The sequence below is a fragment of the Microcaecilia unicolor genome, chromosome 4 (assembly GCF_901765095.1).
Source record: "Microcaecilia unicolor chromosome 4, aMicUni1.1, whole genome shotgun sequence".
Taxonomy (NCBI): Eukaryota; Metazoa; Chordata; class Amphibia; order Gymnophiona; family Siphonopidae; genus Microcaecilia; species Microcaecilia unicolor.
The window spans coordinates 155745483-155766799 of NC_044034.1; the positions used below are offsets into that span (position 1 = coordinate 155745483).

At 43.0% G+C, this 21317-nt stretch overlaps 1 protein-coding gene and 1 non-coding gene across 2 annotated transcripts in view; one reads left to right on the forward strand and one right to left on the reverse strand.

Annotated features, from left to right (window-relative positions):
- LDLRAD3 (low density lipoprotein receptor class A domain containing 3) overlaps nt 1–21317 on the forward strand; it is a gene marked incomplete in the record, with an annotated part of 312626 nt that overhangs the window by 18047 nt on the left and 273262 nt on the right.
- TRNAS-AGA lies at nt 8876–8957 on the reverse strand. The gene has a single exon. It is a non-coding gene; the product is annotated as a tRNA-Ser (tRNA).

Below are 21317 nucleotides of genomic sequence, written 5' to 3' on the forward strand. Positions count from 1 at the left end.
TAGTGGCACATACCTCCTGCATTTACTTACCCACTGTTAAACCAGATCTATGGCTACTGTAAGAAAGATCATATAAATGTTAGGGTCGCACTGGGATAGTGCCTTATGCTAATATTCTGCAAGAGGATTTAGGCACCCAGGTGTCATTACTGGGTTTATGGAGTGCCTAAATGGAAGTTCCCTTTACTTTTCATCAGCCTTTCCACTTCTGCTATAGACAAGCTCTAATGCTTTGACCTCTGGGAACGTCTTAAAGTAATTCTGTGACACTGTCAAGCAGATTCATGCTGTGCTGAGTCATTTTTCAGCTTAAAATTGCTTTAAATTAATTAGCATTTGATGAAAACAGTTTTACAAACTGATACCCCTGGTGCATGTGTATTCAGTTTTAATCTTTCGCATTTCTTGTCACAGGGGCTGCTGTTACACCACTGTCATTGTTGAAATTGTGACAAAGTCCCCCAGCTAGTACGACTGACAGGCATACAGAGAGCTAATAGTATTTGAGATATTTAAGGCATGGGAGGAAGAGAGCAGCAGTTCAGGTTTTGTAATTCTAATTATTTCATCTTGAGACTTGTGTTGCTGGTGCTGCTGCTGCTGCTCACAGATCTTTTAAACAGTGGCAAGAGAAGGTAGTGCGAATGCTGAAGTGTTGCAAACAAATTCCATTTGCTGAGCATCAAGCACCATTTTCCGACTCCTTTATAGAGATCTTTTTTTAAACAAAAGAAAAAAAAAAACCTTTTTTTTAAATTCACTTTTCATGTATAGGATTACGTTACTTGCTTTTCCACATCTGAGATCAAGGAGGATTAGGTTCATGTGCAATAGACAGCATTCTATCTAAAGAAAGGGAAAAAAGTTAAGTTGATACTTGAGGGAATGGAGGGTTAACTGACTTGCCCTAGGTCACAAGACAGGTTACCCGTAGATCTCTTTTCCACTTTAAACAAGTTCCCTTTGCTGACCCTGTGACTGGCTTTCTTTGAAAATGTGCTGCATTGTGGCTGACGTGACTCAGCCAGATATTGGAAGTCATAGAAGACCTGTGCGCCATTTGCACATGTAAACGGAGTAACCTGTCTAAGTTGTGCAATATGTCATTTAGCGATTTTAGTAGGGCTGGATTAATCATTAGGCAAGACAAGGCAAGATGCTAGGCTCGATGGACCCTTGGTCTTTTCCCAGTGTGGCATTACTTATGTACTAGGCGGCCGCCTCCAGCAACATCTTCCAAGGGACAGCAAACAGCAGCAGTGGCCAAAACATAATAGATCCTAAGAGCCATACAAACTAAAGAACTATTACCACACTTTTTATTTTTTTATACCTGCAAGGAGGATGGACATTTATCAGCTAGCCCATAAGTCCCCGGATACTATCAGACTTATTTTCGAAAGAGAAGGACGCCCATCTTTCGACACAAATGGGAAGATGGGCGTCCTTCTCACAGGGTCGTCCAAATCGGTATAATTGAAAGCCGATTTTGGACGTCCCCAACTGCTTTCCATCGCAGGGACGGCCAAAGTTCACGGGGGCGTGTCGGAGGCATGGCGAAGGCGGGACTTGGGCGTGCCTAACACATGGACGTCCTCGACCCATAATCGAAAAACAAAAGGGCATCCCTGACAAGCACTTGGACGACTTTACCTGGTCCTGTTTTTCTTACGATCATGGCATAAAAAGGTGCCCGAACTGACCAGATGACCACCGGAGAGAATCGGGGATGACCTCTCCTTACTCCCCCAGTGGTCACCAACCCCCTCCCACCCTCAAAAAAAATCTTTCAAAATATTTTGTGCCAGCCTCAAATGTCATACTCTGGTCCATCACAGTATGCAGGTCCCTGGAGCAGTTTTAGTGGGTGCAGTGCACTTCAGGCAGGCGGACCCAGGCCCATCCCTCCCCCTACCTGTTACACTTGTGGTGGTAAATGTGAGTCCTCCAAAACCTACCACAAACCCACTGTGCCCACATTTAGGTGCCCCCTTCAACCGTAAGGGCTATGGTAGTGGTGTACAGTTGTGGGTAGTGGGTTTTGTGAGGCTCAGCACACAAAGTAAGGGAGCTGTGTACCTGGGAGCAATTTCTGAAGTTCACTGCAGTGCCCCCTAGGATGCCCAGTTAGTGTCCTGCCATGTGAGGGGGACCAGTGCACTAGGAATTCTGGCTCCTCCCACGACCAAAGGGCTTGCATTTGGTCGTTTCTGAGATGGGCATCCTTGGTTTCCATTATCGCCAAAAATCAGAAACGACCAAGTCGAGGGATGACCATCTCTAAGGATGACCTAAATTTCAAGATTTGGGCGTCCCCGACCGTATTATTGAAACAAAAGATGGACGTTCCTTTTTCGATAATACGGGTTTCCCCGCCCCTCCATCGGGATGTTTTGCGAGGACTACATGGGCATCCCTTTCGATTATGCTCCTGCACATGTTGCAATGGGTGTGCCCCCAATTTGCATGTGCAATTTAATTAATGAGCCAATTAGCACCAATAATTGTCTGCTAACAATCAGTTGGTGTTAATTGGCAGCAATTTGGATTTGCATACCCATCTTGCTATGTGCTATTCTATAAAGATGCACATGCAAATCTTTTAGCACATAACTGAAAAGGGGGTGTGGTCATGGAAGGGTTAGGGCCATTCGCTAAAGATGCATGCAGTATTATAGAATTTGGGGGAGGGGGAAGGTAGATCTGTGTCTTCATTTACACAAGAGGATTTACATCAGGTTTTGTTGATATAAATCCTAGCACCCAAGTGTTGGGCACGGATTCCGGTGCTACTTGCTATTCTAGTGATTCCTAAACCTCATCCTGGAGGCACCCCGGTCAGTCAAGATTTCAGAATATCCACAAGAGAGATTTACATGCACTGCCTCCACTGCGTGCAAATCTCTCTCATGAGTATTCATCAGGAGGTGGGATGGGAGTTGTGGCTGTTGCTTATGGGTGACAACTAGGGCTAGATTCTATATATGGTGCCTGAAAATTCCACGCAGAAAAAAAATATGCCTAGGTGTATTGTCTGAAGTATGCCTAAATTTTATAGAATAGGCTTAAATTTTCATGCGGTATATAGACTATTCCGAGCTCCTCTCCACACTACAAAGTTCAGTCGTGGCCATTTACTCCATGTTTCACTTGGCAAAAATCCCAATGCTTAAATTAGGTGCAGATCTGGTGTATTCTATAACAATGTGCATAAGGTTCCTTTTACTAAGCTGCGGGAAAAAGGGCCCTACAGTAGTGGCGGGGGCTGATTTTCCTGTGCACCAGGGCCCTTTTTACCACAGTGGGTAAAATGCTACCCCCCAAAAATGGCCACGCGATAAGATAACCCTTATTGCATGGCCATGCTGAGGGGAGCACTTACCGCCACCCATTGAGGTGGCGATAAGGGCTCTCACGGTAACCCAGTGGTAACCAGGCAGCACTTGGTGATGCCTGATTACTGCTGGGTTAGTGCCGCGCTGTAATGGAAGATTTAAAGGATTGCTTTTCAACCCTGCTTTGATCGATAATGAACTCTGAAATCTTGTCTTTGACCCAAAGTAACTTTCCTTGTAAATACAAAAACAAGTTGGAATGTGGATGATAAGGCACATCTCTGACCATTCAGTTTGTGCAGGAGGGAAACAGGATATGCTCGGAGTTCAGGACATGAGCCACCTGGCCAGTGGTTTGTTTACTTGGGCCGGAAGCATATGACTGCATCCTCATGTACATTCTTGTAATTTTCCTTAGCTCTGAACATGAGTTTTAAGCCTTATAAAAAGGAGAGTTTCTTTCAGTGAAATTGGGAGCTCATCTGTGAGTAATGTACATACTGCGCAGAGGACTTGTTCCTGCTAAAAAGCTCCTGGCTTTTGCTGTAACGGGCACCCCCAGCTGATGATAAGAGCCTGGATGATGTAAGGACCAGTGATGATGTATGTATATGTATAGTGTATTATTGCTTCTTTTCCTGGTCTAAGAACTCTTAGCATTGCTTAGATGTAGAGACCAGTGATGTAATTGATTGTTTATATAGCTAATCATTGTGTGTATATAGTTAACCATTGTATATATCTTAGTCATTGTAGATTTTAGCACCTCTAATAAAGGTCTCATTTACCTAATACGAATCCAAAAGAATCCACGGTAATTAATGAGTAGTCTGTGTCAGTGAGACAGGCTGTAAATCCATATCAGTGCACGCACTACAGAAAAACTTGGACCGGACCAATCTGGAAAAAGCTTCTCACGCTGAGCCTCTCGAGCTACCTTGGTCCTCTTTTTCATTAATTTGCAAAGCTTACACAAAGCTGGCAAATGGTTGGGCCCGAGGCACTGGAGACATCAGGCGTGTGAGGATCGGTCGACGAGATGGTCCGGTTGCAGCTGGAACAGCGTTTGAAGCCACTGGGAGTCCTTGATTGCATGGGAGGAAAAATAGCGGTCGAAAAATCAAACGACTCGATGGTGCCAACGAAAAGGCACGAAAAAGGAAAAAAGCCACGCGACCGGGTGGCCTAAAGACAGCCGTGACCGGAGAAGAAAGGAAACTTAAAAACGGGGAAAAAAAACTAAGAAAAATAAGGTTCTCTTTTTTTTTTTTTTTAAGTTTGAATGAGGAGAAAAAAGGTAGCAAAAAGCCACAACCGGAGCGCGTAAACGCGATGAAAAAATGTCTCCTGGGCCACAAAAACGCGAGGAGCGGCAGAAAAACAACCCCTCTTTGCGAAGCGGAAAAAAGGAAACAGGGAAGCTCGCAGGCGGGAAGTCACTCGCGCATGCGCGGTGCATTGTCCCTGCGCCTGTCGCGCTGCTTCTAGAAGCTTTAAAATTTTTTCTTTAAAATTCCGGAGCTCCTGGGCGGGCCGTCGTGGATGACGGCCCATGCGTGATGATGTCCAGCCTGCTGTCCTCGGAGAATACCTGCTACAGGTAAGTATCTTCATTATCAGTGCACGCGCTACAGAAAAGACATTTATGGAGCACTGGAAATGGTGTGCGCTCCAGCCAGAAATACCGCCGACAGCCATGTTGGACCAACAGTAGCCAGATAAGCGAGAGGTAAGCCCGCGTTGGGCTTACCGCCACTTTGTAAAAGACTCTCATAAATTTTAGAAATGCCCACGCCCCGCCCAAAAGCATGCCCCCTTTTCAACTATGTGACTTAGAATTTACGCACACCATGTTACAGAATATGCTTAGCAATTTGTGCAGGTAAATCTTAATGCCAGTTCCGATAATCCAGTTGACAGCACTGATTAGCTAGTTAACCGATTAAGTTACACACCTTGTTATAGAATACACTTCAATTTCTACGCGGAAATTAAGGCGCGATATATAGAATCCAACTGCTAGCATCCAGATTTAGGACTCATAATTTCAGGGATCCAGAAGGAGGCTTACTGCATGGCTTCCAGCCTAAGACCGTTGCTGTAATGATCAGATTACGGGAGAGATCTGAAGTAGGGGAAAATTCCCCAGTTAATTATAAATGAATGCTCATAACACCAGATCTCAGCCCTAGTTCCAGCTGAGTGGTAGGTATGAAAGAGCAGGGGGAAACTGCCAGCTAAATCCACCCTTCAAAGAAAACAAAACCCTTAAAAGATATATGGGTCTTTTTACTAAGCGGTGGTAAAAAAAAAATGGCCTGCAGTAGTGAGGGCGCGTGTTTTTAGATAGAAACAGAGAAATGTTACAGCAGATAAGGGCCAAATGGCCCTTCCAGTCTGCCCATCCTCAGTAACCACTAACTCTTCCTTTCCTAAGGGATCCCACATGTCTGTCCTATGCTTTCTTAAATTCTGACAGTCCTTATCTCCACAGCCTCAACCGGGAGGCCATTCCATGCATCCACCACTCTTTCGGTGAAAGAATATTTTCTTAGATTCCTCCTAAGTCTATTTCCTCTTATCTTCATTTAATGCCCTCTCATTCCAGCGTTTTCCTTCATTTGAAAAAGGGGAAATGGGACTTGATATACCGCCTTTTTGAGGTATTTTGCTACTACATTCAAAGCGGTTTACATATATACAGGTACTTATTTTGTACCTGGGGCAGTGGAGGGTTAAGTGACTTGCCCACAATCACAAGGAGCTGCAGTGGGAATCAAACCCAGTTCCCCAGGATCAAAGTCCGCTGCACTAACCACTAGGCTACTCCTCCACTCACGTCCTGTATATTGATGCCACTGAGGTATTTAAATGTCTCTATCATATCCCCTCTCTCTCACCTCTCTTCCAGCATATACATGTTGAGGTTCCTAAGCCTGTCCCTATATGTTTTACGACAGAGAACACTTACTAATTTTGTAGCCACCCTGTGGACCTACTTCATCCTGTTTATATCTTTCCATAGGTGCGGTCTCCAGAATTGCGTGCAGTACTCTAAATGGGGCCTCACCAGAGACTTATACAGGGGCTCTATCATCTCTTTTTTTCTGCTGATCATCCCTCTCCTTATGCAGCCAAGCAGCCTTCTGGCTTTGACCGTCGCCATTTCTACCTGTTTGGCCACCTTAAGGTCATCAGACATAATAACCCCCCCCCCCCCCCCCAAGTCCTGCTCTTTCGAACACAGAAGCACTTCACCTCCTATACTGTACCACTCCCTTGGATTCTTGTACCCCAAGTGCTTGACCCTACATTTCTTAGCATTAAATCTTAGTTGCCAATTATCAGACCATTTTTCAAGCTGCATTAGATCCTTCTTCATACCAACCACACCCTCCGGGGTGTCCACTCTATTGCACAATTTGGTATCAGCCGCAAAGAGACAAACCTTACCAGAAAGTCCTTCCGCAATATCACTCACAAAGATATTAAAAAGAATGAGCACTGGGCCATTTTTTTTTACCGTGGCTGGGAAAAAAAGGCTCTTTTTAATGGGGCAGTAAATGGCCATGTGCTAAAATTAAAAGTAGCACATGACTATTTACTGCCTGAGCCCTTACCGCCACCCATTGACCTAGTGATAAGGGCTCACATGCTTCACACACGATACTTATGCAGCGCACGCCACTGAGTCTTTTTAGGAGCATTCTGGAGCTGTTTCAAGTTGAATTTTAAAGTTTTACAGACTTCTTTTCAACTTAAAGGTGTTAAAAAGATTCTGCTTTCTCTGCTGAATGCCAATTTCCTTCAGAGTTTGAGAAATCTGTGTGTTTGCACCCTGTGGCTGGGACATCTGTTACTCCAAAGGGCTTTTACTTGGGCAATCTGCCCAAAATCGCTTCAGAAATAAACAAAAGGATTCTGTGCTGCATGTTCTACTGTCTTTTGGGTGACAGGCCCTTGTTGGTGCAGAAATATCGGAGATTGAGCAAGGTATACTTTACATTAAAGGGCAAATGTGTAACTGTACACCTGCATTTACACATCCCTTACACAAGTACATAAGTATTACCATACTGGGACAGACCAAAGGTCCATCAAGCCCAGCATCCTGTTTCCAACAGTGGCCAATCCAGGTCACAAATACCTGGCAAGATCCCAAAAAAGTATAAAACATTTTATACTGCTTATCCCTAGAAATAGTGGATTTTCCCCATCCAATTTCATAATGCTCTATGAACGTTTCCTTTAGGAAGCCGTCCAAACCTTTTTGAAACTCTGCTAAGCTAACCGCCTTTACCACATTCTCTGGCAATGAATTCCAGAGTTTAATTACATGTTGAGTGAAGAAACATTTTCTTTGATTCATTTAAAATTTGCTACTTTGTAGCTTCATCACATGCCCCCTAGTCCTAGTATTTTTGGAAAGCGTAAACAGACGCTTCATGTCTACCCGTTCACTCATTATTTTATAGACCTCTATCATATCTCCCCTCAGCCGCCTTTTCTCCAAACTGAAGAGCCCTAGCCGCTTTAGCCTTTCCTCATAGGGAAGTCGTCCCATCCCCTTTATCATTTTCGTCGCCCTTCTCTGCACCTTTTCTAATTCCACTATATCTTTTTTGAGATGCGGCGACCAGAATTGGACACAATATTCGAGGTGCGGTCGCACCATGGAGCGATACAAAGGCATTATAACGTCCTCATTTTTGTTTTCCATTCTTTCCTAATAATATCCAACATTCTATTTGCTTTCTTAGCCGTTGCAGCTGAGCAGAGCATTTCAACGTATCATCAACGACTACGCCTAGATCCCTTTCTTGGTCGGTGACTCCTAATGTGTAACCTTGCATGACGTAGCTGTATGCGTACAGAATACTGTCACGTGTGCGAGTGTACACTTAACAGCGAAAGTAACAGCAAAGCACCTAAACACTATTTTATAACAGCAAATGTGTGTAAATGTCATGATGCGGTGGTGGTGGGGGGGAGAAATTAGTAACCTAGTAGATGACGACAGATAAAAACCTGTATGGTCCATCCAGTGTGCCCAACAAGATATACTCTTTACATAAGGTATGATGTGATACATCATATGTATGCCTGATCTTGATTTGTCCTTGCCATTTTCAGGGCATAGACTGTAGAAGGCTGTCTGGCACTGGCCTTGTTCTAAAATTTCTGAAGGCGTGTCAAAGACCCTGAAAAGCTCCACTCCAGCCCATCCAAATCTATTCAGCCATGATCAGGGCACAGACTGTAGAAGTCTGCCCAGCACTGGCTCTCCTACCTAATCTCTGCTAAGCTTCTTTGGATCCGATCCTTCTAAATAGGAATCCTTTGTGTTTATCCCATGCATTTTTGAATTCTGTTACCTTTTGCATCTCTACCTCCTCCTGCGGGAGGGTATTCCAGGTATCTACCACCCTCTCGGTGAAAAAATATTTCCTTACATTATTCCTGAGTCGGCCCTCTTTCAACCTCAATTCATGAAAAAAAAAAAAAAAAAAACCTCTACTAGTAAGACAAATATTCAGCCGTGTAGTCAACAGGATTTGAACCTTCGCGGGGAGACCCCAGTGGATTTCTAGCCCATCACCTTAAACACTCGGCCATGACTACCACTATTAATTGAACTAACAAATGGGCTTTAAGTGCTGTTTATAAAGGGTAGGTGCCATTTTTAGAACAGTGCTTAGCATTGATTCCTGAGCCCAGCTCTGGGTGCCAGACTTATGCCTGTTGAAATCCGGTATAATGGGCTTTCATCCTGGTGACCTGGATTCGATACCCACCGCAGTTCCTTGTGATCCTGGGCTTTAAAAACCTGGCTATTCGAACAAGCATTTGATTTAGTGGGAGGAGTGAGGGTGTGTGGCATCATTTTCACGATTGACCTCCTTTCCCTGTATCTCTTTGTCTTCCTTACCCTCTTGGTCTATTCTGCTGTCTTTTGTTGTGTGCTTGATTCTTTCCTATTGATAAATTGGAGTTCCTTTCAACATTTTTAATTTTTATTATTGTTTTAGACTGTAAACCACCCTGGTCTGCGAGTCAGTTTGGGCGGTATAGTAAGTTTTAAATAAATGAAATATGATCCTTCACTCAAAGCTGTTCGATTTTTCTTTGGGGCTGATATTCAGACCACCGCAGTTAGACCGGCTAACTCCTGCGGTTGGAGTTGAGACCAGATATTCAATGCTGGGCCATTTCTGGTGACTGGCTTTGAATATCCAGTTTATTTTTGGCCAATTTAAAGATATCCCTTGTTTTCATGCAGCCAAATATTGCCACTAAACTGGCTTTAAAATCCGACGGATAGCCGGTTATATCAGGCAGTATAACCGGCTAGCTGCTAACTGGGGATATTCAGCGGTAGCCGGTTATCTCTCCCCCCCCCCCCCCCCCCCCCCCCCCCCCACTGAATGTCAGTGAATAGCTGGTTAAGCTCTATTGACCTGGTGAGCAGCCGTTCTGGCCAGTTAAATAGCGCTGAATATGTTTTCTTTCTTATATCTCTGTGCCCATTCATTCCAGTGACTGTCCTCAGCTGAGGACCCATAGTTTGCAGCTGTCTCAGGAACATGGTCTAAGATGAGCCCAGGTCAAGTTTTAAGCTTATTAATACTGGATATACCATCATTTGGAAGATTATCATCTAGGTGGTTTACAGTCAATATAAAATTTAAAGTAAGAGAACAAAAAGAAATATAATAAATTAGGTAAATTTAAAAGAAGGGAGTTTAGATTGCATGTCCACAGTCTTTTAGCTGTGTACACTGTCATAGTGGCACAAACCTAAGCAATCAAGAGTCGAAAAGTCTTATTAAAAAAGTAGATTTGTAATCCTAGTTCAAATTCTTTCAAATAAAGGGTCTGGCCACTTGGAGGAGTATTTTCAAAGCACTTAGACTTACAAAGTTAAATTTGGACATTTTACAAAGACGTCCAAATTCCGCAGCGGGGAGAAGGTCATTTTTGAAAAAGATTGGACGTCCATCTTTTGTGTTCGAAAATACCATGGACGTTTTGCGATTTGGACGTTTTTGATTTTCGGCCATTTTCGAACACAAAGACGTCCAAGTCTAAAACGTCCAAAATCAAGCCATTTGGATGTGGGAGGAGCCAGCATTTGTAGTAGACTGGTCCCCATGACATGCCAGGATAGCAGTCAGGCACCCTAGGGGGCACTGCAGTGGACTTCATAAAATCTCCCAGGTACACATCTGACCATTGCTCCCATACCTTGTGTGCTGAGCCCCCAAAACCCACTTCCCCCAACTGTACACCACTACCATAGCCCTTAAGGGTGAAGGGGGCACCTATATGTGGGTACAGTGGGTTTGTGGTGGGTTTTGGAGGGCTCGCTGTTTCCTCCACAAGTGTAACAGGTAGTGGGGTATGGGCCTGGGTCCACCTGTCTGAAGTGCACTGCACCCACTACTAAACTACTCCAGGCACCTGCATGCTGCTGTAATGCACCTGAGTATGGCATAGAGGCTGGCAAATAATGTTTTTCATCACAATTTTTGGAGTTGGGAGGGGGTTAGTGACCACTGGAGGAGTCAGGGGAGGTCATCCCTGATTCCCTCCAGTGGTCATTTGGGGTACCTTTTTGTGCCTTATTCGTAATAAAAACAGGTCTAGCTCAAAACGTCCAAGTTTTAGTGCTGGACGTCTTTGCTTTTTTCCATTATGTCTCAAAGACATCCGAGTCTTAGGAACGCCCAAGCCCGTGATACGCCCCCTTGAGATTTGGACGTCCTTCTGACAGACTTCAGAGAAAGACGTCCCAAATCGGGTTTTGATTATACCAATTTGGACATCTCTGTGAGATGGACGTCCAAATTCCAATTTATGTCACTTTTTGGACGTCTGTCTCTTTCGAAAATGAGTCTGATAGTAACCTATGGAACTTTGAGAGTCGCAGGGGCCCATTTACTAAGATGTGGTACAGCTAACGCATGGGTAGCGCATGCTAAATCAATACTACCGTTGGGGAAGTGCTGGCACTCGGTGGTAATTTCAAAGTTGGCACATGCTGTTTACCACGGGGTTATTCCCAGTGATAATCGGCAGCGTGGCCACATTGGCGCACGCTGCAGGATTACTGTACGAGTAGCGCGTGAGCGCTTACTGCTAGGTCAATATGTGGCAGTAAGGGCTCAGACGGTAAATAGCCGTGCACTAAAATTAAAAGTAGCGCATGGCTATTTACTGCCCCAGTAAAAAACAGCTTTTTTTTCCCAGCCATGGTAAAAAGTGGCCCAGCACATGCCAATTTCATGTGTCCAAACTACTGCAGGCCACTTTTTACTATAGCTTAGTAAAAGGGCCCCACAGTGCTTTGAAAATGAGCCCTTTGGTGTTGCTGTTCAGCAATGGCAAAGGAGTAACCTAATGGTTAGAGTGGGGGCAGGAAAGCCACAGTTTAAATCCCACTGTGACACTGAGTGACCTTGTGTCTCAGTTAACTTATGCTATGGATGTTTTATAATCTGCAATATTTCCTAATAGGATTCAGCGTAGATCACAATTAAAAGAAGCACCCGCAAGTGGGAGGAATTGTAAAACAACAATTTAAAAAAACCTCTAACAAATCTTGATCAATTTCAGAAAATAGAGACGTTTTTAAACATTTTTACAAAATAAAAAATAGGATTAGGAACTTCTAGTTTGGATTGGGAAACAATTCTAGATTTTAACACCCAAATACTTAAAGGAGGATTCAAAATATATTTTTAATTTAACTCCTTTAAAACTAGGAAATGCAAAGGTTAAAGTCTTAGTGTCCTTCCAAACTTCAATATCCCACAATAATTTATGATTCCTATTGAAATTTGTCCTGTTAGGGACTTGAAAACCATACAGGCAATCTTAATATCTATTTGTGACTTAACCAGAAGCCAGTGAGTGAAGCTTTCTGAGAAGTGGAGAAGCCCTCTCAAACCTTTTCACTCCAAAAATCAACCTTGCTGCTGTATTCTGAAATAATTGCAATCTCTTTAACAGCGTCGCAGAGATTACTCCATACAAGGAATTACAATAGTCCAAATATAGCAGCAGTTATAGATTTAGGAGCCCTTTTACTAAGCCGCATAGGCACCTACGTGTGCCCACACGCGTCAATTTTGAGTTACCACCCGGCTACTGCATGGCCTTTGCGGTAATTTCATTCTTGACACACATCCGCTATATGCGCCGGAAATCGACATTTTACGTGTGTAGACTGTTACCGTGTGAGACCTTACCACTAGGTTAATGGCCAGCGGTAAGGTCTCAGACCCAAAATGGACGCGCAGCAATTTTCATTTTGCTGCATGTCCGTTTTCGGTAAAAATATTAAAAAAGGCATTTTTTTTACAGGTGCGCTGAAAAATGATTCTGTGCGCGCCCAGAACATGCATCCACACTGTCGCAAGCCATTTTTCAGCGCGCCTTTGTAAAAGGGCCCCTTACATTGTTAGCCCTCTGGAGCAGGGAAATACCTATTGTACCTGAATGTAACAAAAGGGGGGAGGAAGTCCTAAATTCAAAATCCTTGCCCATCCCCTCCTGGGTCTAGATTCCCAGATGGGTAGAGTTAGTACTGGGTTTGGGACTCTAACCTGATTCATGCTGCATTTTACAGAAATTGGCCATTGTGACAGCCCAATGATATGTTGCTAGTGTAATGGAGAGGCAATTACATTATTATTCAATTTTATCTGATCAGTTTTTTTCCAACATTGGAATAAAATCAAGCTAACCCTATCCAACAGGATTTACTGCCCCATTCATGCTGGAGTTTTGGGTGTGACCTTCAATCCCCTTATACCTGATCAAATTTGTCAGCAGCCATTCTGAACCATCATAGTTTGCCTCCCCGTCACACAGTTGAAAGACGTAGGTAACTTAGTAAATGACGGCAGATGAAGACCTGCACGGTCCTTCTGGTCTGCCCGACAGTCACATTCATTATCAAATTGTTATTGAACCAGTAGTAGTACTACAACATTTTATTCGCTAAGTTCCACTTTTACGATGTCTTCCCCTCCCCCACTGAGATATAGACGACCCGCACTCATAGCATACAATATGAATGTGGTTTAAAATGTGCGTACTCTATCCTGATCTGTCCTTGCCATTTTTCAGGGCTCAGTCCATAAAAAAGTCTGCTGTGCACTTCCCAAACTCCAGCCCATCCTGATCTGTCTTGCCATATATGGGATACAGATCGTAGAAGACTGTCCGGCATTGTCCTCACATTCCAACTACTGGACTTGCCACCAAAGCCCTCTCCAGCACATCGTAATCTGTCTTGCCCTATATGGGACACTTGGCTCTCGGCAGTAATTTTCGGCAGGTCATCGATCTGGAATGTCTTCAAGTTTGCTTTCTTTCCCAGATCACAGTTGGAGTAGATGCTGGAAACTGCCGCTGACCCTGAATTGATTTTTTTTTTCTTTGATTAGTATTACAGGTAACAAATGTTTTTTAACCACAGTTTAATTATTTATACGGAATGGATCAGAGAGCACATATCTGCCCTAGATAAGCAGTTCATCAAACTGTTTGAATACAGTTGTATTCATATTTGCCACTACGAGAAAAACTACACTGGCTACCAATCAAAGAACGCATTGCATTCAAAATCTGCACCATCCTATATAATAATTCTCACCTCCAACAGGATGTGCCTAGGACCGTGCCTGCCGGAAGTGGTCTGCTAGGCAGGCACGCACTGACGTCAGTGACAGACAATTTGGCAAAGCAAAACAATCTGAGTGCTGGCCATTAGGACACAGGGTTGATAGGAGAGTTTTAAAAGACTGAAGGAACTGAAAGTGTTAAATGGGGGGAGGGGGGGAGTTCTGAACGACTGAAAGACATGAACATTTGGGAAAGGAAAACAATCTGAATGCTGGCCATTAGGACACAGGGTAGATAGGAGAGTTTTAAAAGACTGAAGGAAACGAGGGCGGGGGCGGGGGGGGGGGGGGGGGGCAAGTTCTGAATGAATGAAAGAAATGAAAATTTACGAGAGGAACACAATCAGAATGCCGGGCATTTGGACACAGGGTAGATAGGACACTTAAAAAAAAAATGAAGGACGTGAAAGTGTTACATCTTGGGGGAGGGGTGAGGATTAAACCAGTGGGGTATCCGGATACTGGGCGTTAGGGCCACGGGGGTACATAGACTTTTGAAAGCCTTAAGGAACCCAAAGTGTGGGAAGGAGGAGGAAAAGGAGGGGAGGGAACGGGGTGAGGGGCATTAGGAACAGGGGAGGGGGCCCTGCCACACACTCTCATTCTCACACACACACTGTCACACACCCGCACATTCACTCTGGCTCTCTCTCTCAAATATACACACTCCCAGGAAAACCTTGCTAGCACCCGTTTCATTCGTTCCAGAAACTAGCCTTTTTTACTAGTGGTTCATAAAATCATCTACGGTGATACCCCGGGATACATGACAGACTTCATAGACCTTCCAACCAGAAACACATCAAGAGCAACACGAACATACCTAAATCTCCATCACCCAAGCTGCAAAGGACTCAAATACAAATCAACCTATTCATTCAGCTTTTCCTATATAAGCACACAACTATGGAACGCATTACCAAGCACCGTGAAAACAACAAACAACCACCAAAAATTCCAGAAACTACTAAAAACCAACCTGTTCAAAAAGGCATACCCTAATGACCCAACTTAAATGCCTTAACCCTGCAACACAATGAAACCAAAGCTCGTACTAGACATAACTTAACTCTTCCCCTTACGATTCACTAATGTGTCTGTAACACATGAACTGTACTCTACTGCAACATCACTCTGTATCAGGGGCGTATCTAGACCTGACATTTTGAGGGGGGCCAGAGTTAAAATGGGGGGACACTAACCCCACATCACCCAGCATCGAGTTCACTCTGCAGTTCCCATAGTTCCACAACCCACACAACACCAGCCCAACCCAGCATCACTTCACCAGTGTGCCCAAAGTATTTTGTTTTGTTTTGGGTTTTTTTGTTTTTTTTTTACCTGGAGAGTCTGGATTCTCAGTCTGGACTCTGGAGTGGACAGCAGACAGGGCAGTGTGGAGCCTGGAGTACTACTGGTGCTGCTGCTGCAGTGATAGGCAGGCTAGGCAGTGGATGGTGGCTCTGGTCGGTGGTGGGCTCTTCAGTGCTCCAGTCCTCCTCCTCTGGTGAGTGGTAACTGGTTGGCGCAAAGTTCGCGAACCTGAAGTTGTGAGGTGGGTCACGGTGAGCAGCCATCCAGGGCAGCAGTGAGGCACAACGAGGTGGTGAGTAGTGGGAAGAATTGTGGAGTCAGATGGCCGTTGACCTGGACCGGACTAAATCAGGCCAGACTTCAGCGGGAAGGACCGTGTGGACGTCACTTCGTCACAGAAACAAGTGCGTGGCCGTGTTGCTGATCTGCAAGGGCGGGCTTCTGTTTCTGTGAGTCTGACGTCATGCAGGACATCAGACTCACAGAAGCGAAGCCTGCCCTTGCAGATCCGCGCCGGAAAACAGGACTTGTTCGGCTGGCGGCGGCAGGGAGGGCGGTCGAAGGTGTTGGCGGTAGGGGGGTCCAGGGCCAAATCTAGGGGGGGCCCAGGCCCCCCGTGGTCCCATGCAGATACGCCCCTGCTCTGTATTTGCTCATACCGGTATTGGCGATCGCCCGTACGGTACTATGTAAGCCACATTGAGCCTGTAAATAGGTGGGAAAATGTGGGATACAAATGTAACAAATAAATAAAATCTACCTCTGGCTTCTGTTAAGCCTTTCAGGTGTCTATGCACTACATTTTAACACAATAAAACATTTCCAAAGAGAAGCTTTGGGCACTTTTATAACTTTCCCTACTATGGAACTTTCCTGTTTATATAATTGCTTCAGTTTTTCATTAAGCATATGGCTTTCATTTAACTGGATTGGTCTGAGTTATTTTCTTGTTACTGTCTTCCCATAATGAACGCCACTTTTAACGGATGGATTATTGTGACCAATTTCTCAAGCTGAATAAATTAGAAGCCTTTTCCCTCTGGTTATGAAGGATTGAAAGCCCGTTGAAGTAACTTTTTATAGTCTTTGCTAGTGGAGTTTTTAAAAATTGTTTTATGAAGAAAAGGATAGCTTCCAGAGAGTTTAGTTTAGTATAATCACGTTCTATATCGCCTTTCATTTGGCACAGCAGAGTGGTTTACAATCAAATAATAAAAACAAGCAGCAATTTACGATCAATAATAAAACAAAGCAGCAGTTTACCATCAAACTAATAAAACTTAGAGGCATACATTTTGAGAAAAAGTAGAAAGAGCTGAAAGAACCGGACTACAGATAAGTACAAAGAGCTGAGAAAATATGCTCTCTTAATATGAGAGGATGTGTACAAGATGCAGGACAGTCTTTAAGTAACAAACACCAAGCAGTATAACTAGGCCTTCAGGATGATTTGAAATGAGGAGAATGATGCATAGCCCTCTGCAACATTAAATTTCAGAGGACAGGAATAAAGTAAATAAAAGCTGATCAGTGATTGGTTGATAGAGAAAGATATAAAAACATAATCAAATCTAATCAAACCTTTGATGGTGGAGGAATAGTTAAATGCTGGAGTGTAGCAGATCTCAAGGTCCAGAGGGGACAGAATATGGTACCAAGAGATTGGTGACGTACTAATTTAGTGTTACAAAATAGAGTGCTCGAAAAGTCAAAATAAGAACGTTAATAGACCACCTCCTGCCATTTTGAATTTGATTTTCAGTGGTAGTGAACAAACAGAGAAGTCACATTATAAAATTTACTTAAGTGGGTAAATAACTTGATAAATGTATTTCAAATTAGTTATAGACAATTTTTTAAAGAAACAATCGGTAGACTGTGGAGCAGGGTGTTGCTATAAAATAATCAATGAAGCACAAGAGCATGGAAGAGGACTTGTATGTCCTTTAGGTTAAACAAACAAACAAACAAGAAAGGCTGGAGGAGATGTATTTTGCATAAAAAGAAACAGATTCCCAAACCCAGCCTCAGCCATGACTTAGAAGCTCAGATGTGAGTTCAGTTCAATCTTCATTGTCTCCGCAGGGTAATGGGGTTATCTTGAATGGTCTCCTAAGAGTCAGAGTTGAAGCTGGCAAGGCCTGAAATTGCTCACCACTGGAGATGGTGGAGGTCAGCACTGTGATAGATTTTGAGATGGATTTGAAGGGTGGGGATAAAAGAGAGAGGGGAGATTTTTGTGTCTCAATTCTTATGGGAATTTATATGTACATGTATTCAAAGTGGGCAAATCTCAGCTAGGCAGACTGTGTGAGCCATTTTGGTCTTTATCTACCATCATTCACTATGTTACTATGTATTAGATGGAAGGGATAAAATAGATGCAAGTAAGGTGCCTGTGTGCTTTTCTATGCAAGTTGGTATCCGTATTCGGTATTTCTTAGCTTTCTGCCACTGATTAGCCTGTTGGAATTTCCAGACTGCTGGAGGTTTGAAGAGACATGTTAGTTGCTGCAATACATTCCTGGCTTTTACACTTTGAAACCCTGACTTCCACTTTTTTAATATTTTTGATATACCAGCTATCGGAGATATAAGCAATTTTTCTCACAAGGTTGGTTGTATAGCAGTGAAGTCTACTATTGCAAAATAGTTTTCAGTTTCCAAATCCGTCTGTTGTAATTTCTGTAGTATAAAAAGTAGTAGCTAACAAGTAGGGATGGGCACGTAGAACATTTTTATGTCAATTTCATTTGTAATTTTTTTTTCTTTTCCAATGAATGTCCTTAATAGTTCACACTCTTCCTTAAGAGTATGAACTACATGAACATACCACCGGATTCTGTATGTTACCCAAAGTTGGGCGAGCAAGTTTGGGTGTGGATTGCAGATCTCCATGCAAACTAATTAACTAATTGGGTGATAAGCACTTAATTGGCAGTAATTAGGAATTACACGTGTATGTGACATACACCCTGTTCTTTAAAATGCTCGTCTAAGTTTCATAGCATGGAACTTGAAAGGAGCTGTGGCCATGGGAGGGACATGGGCGGGTTAGGGGAATTCCCGGAATTTAGGTGTGATGTTATAGAATACTACCTGCATTTGTGCGCCTAACTGCTATCAGTTTGGTGCAAGCATTTACACCAGCATTTGGCAGGCATAAATGCTTGCGCCGAAAGTTAGACGCAAGATGTGCACTAAGCTAATGTTCTATAAAGGTGTTCCTCACAGACCATCCTTTACAGAATACTACCTTTAGCTTAGATCATCTTGGCACCTAACTTTAGACACTGTTTATTGAATTTCCCCCTTAGTGTGTACTCTTTCCTGATAGGCTCTGAATGTGAAATAGCTTGCACATGCGCCCTAAGGGGGTAAAGTGTATGCAGTATGTGCAGAGAGGATGCACTGTTAACCCGCAGATGACATTCACAAACAACAGCCCATCCGTACTAGCAAGTGAAGCTAACGTCAAATGGCATGTCTCAATCTGTTTTCTTTTGTTGTGCTTTCATCAGTTTTTAATGAGCGGTCTGCTCATACAACGTGTAATTACAACAGTCTTAAACATTGACCTTAGGCCAAATGCTGTTTTTAAAAAACAGTACATTAAAAAAAAAACCTCTGTTTCTATCCGCCCTCAAAACACAGATACATTTAGACTAGTTTTTTTTAAATTTCCTAATTAATTATATCTGGCCTACTTAACCATGAGGTGTTTTCACCTTTGCTCTGCAAAACTATTAATTGGAACCTTAGTGATCACTAGATGGTGTGATTTAATATTAAAATAGATGTGGAGATGGTTCATTCAACAGTGAAGGATCAGGGCTTTAAAAAAAACTAACTTTGTTCAGATGAGAGATTACCTCAAGGAATTGTCTGGATGGGGACATCTGGAAGAAGTTGAAAAGCAGTGGGCAAAACTGAAAGGAGCTATTGTAAGGGCAACAAACCTTTTTGTAACAAAAGTAATTAAAAGAGGAAAAGGAATATGCTTTGGTGCTCAAGAGTAGTAGCTGAAAAGTTAAGGAAAAAGAGGTTAGCCTGTATAAACTACCAGATATCGCAGAAAGAGGAAGACAGGTGACATTATCTGGAAAAGCTAAGAGAAGCTGGTAGAGTAGTCAGGAAAGCAAAGATGCAAATGGAAGAAAAAATAGCCAATACGGTAAAATGGGAGGGCAAGACATGTTTTAGATAGGTTAGTGATAGGAGGAAGTGAAAAAGTGGCATTGTGAGACTCAAAAGGTGAAGGGGAGGAATATTTAGAAGCTGATAAGTCAGAATTGCTTAACAAATATTTACCTTCTTTGTTTATAGCTGAAGGGCTAGGAACAGGACCACAGAAGACAAGCACAAATAGAAATGGAGGGATGGTAGTCCATGAACGATTTTCAGAGGACTGTGTTCATGAGGAGCTGGCTAAACTAAAGGTGGACAAAGCGATGGGGCTGGATGGCATACATCTGAGAGTACTGAAGGAACTTAGGGACGTTTTGCTGGCTGATATTTTTAATGCTTCTCAAGAGTCGGGAATGGTCCCTGAGGATTGAAATAGAGCAGATGTAGTTCCTCTCCACAAAAGTGGAAGAAAGGAAGAGGGTGGAACTACAGGCTGGTAAATCTGACTTGTGTGGTAAGTAGATTAATGGAAATGGTTTTACAACAGAGTAGTGTAAAGTTTTTAGAATCCAGTGGATTACAGGACCTGAGGCAATATGGTTTCACTAGAGGCAGGTCTTTTCAGACAAATCTGATTGATTTCTTTGACTGGGTGACTAGGTAGTTGGATCGAGGGAGAGCGCTAGATGTGTTTTATTCTGATTTTAGCAAAACCTTTGATGAGTTTCCACACATAAATAAACTGAGTGCTCTTGGTTTAGGCCCTAAAGTGACTGACTGGGTTAGGAACTGATTCAGTGGAAGGCGACAGAAGGTAGTGGGAAATGGAGCTCATTCTGAGGAAAAAGTGGTTACCAGTGGTGTGCCACAAGGTTTGGTTTTTGGGCCTGGTCTTTTAAACATTTTTATAAGTGATATTGCTAAAGGGCTATCTGGTAAGGTTTTCCTCTTTGCGGATGATAACCAAAATCTGCAATAGGGTAGACACCCCTAATGGTGTGGTTAACATGAAGAATGACTTAACGAAGCTAGAGGAATGGTCTGCAATTTGGCAGCTAAGACTTAATGTTAAAAAGTGCAGGGTCATGCATTTGGGCTGCAAAAGCCCAAGGGAACGGTATAGTTTAGGGGGGGTGAAGAATTCTGTGCACGAAAGAGGAGCGGGACTTGGGTGTGATCGTATGTAATGATCTTAAGGTGGCCAAACGGGTAGAAAGGGTGATGCCAAAAGTTAGAAGGATGCCTGGGCGCATAGGGAGAGGAATGGTCAGTGGGAAAAAGGAGGTGATGATGCACTTGTATAAGACTCTGGTGAAACCTCATTTAGAATATTGTGTACAATTCTGGAGACTGGACCTTCAAAAAGATATAAACATGATGGAGTCGGTCCAGAGGGGAGCTACTACAATGGTCAGTGGTTTTTGTCATAAAGCATATGGAGATAGACTTAAAGATCTCATTATATATATTTTAATTACAAAATACAATATAATAGGGTATCAGAAGTCCAATATAGTTACATATGTTGTCATAAAGTTAAATTTAGTAACTATGATAACATTAATTAAATACATCCAAAATCTTTATTAACTTATATCCAAATCTCTAAAATCCCACATACATTGTGATAGAGGATCTAAATAAAACCCTATAATATACCCATTCTTCACTATAGGAGATGGCTGTCTCTAGAATATGTTAGCAAGATCATCCATATCATTCCCAAATTTCAATCATTGTGTTTGGAAGAAAGGCGGGAGAGGGGAGATATGATAGAGACATTTAAATAATTATGTGGCATAAAAGCATAGGAGGCGAGTCTCTTTCAATTGAAATGAAGCTCTAGAAT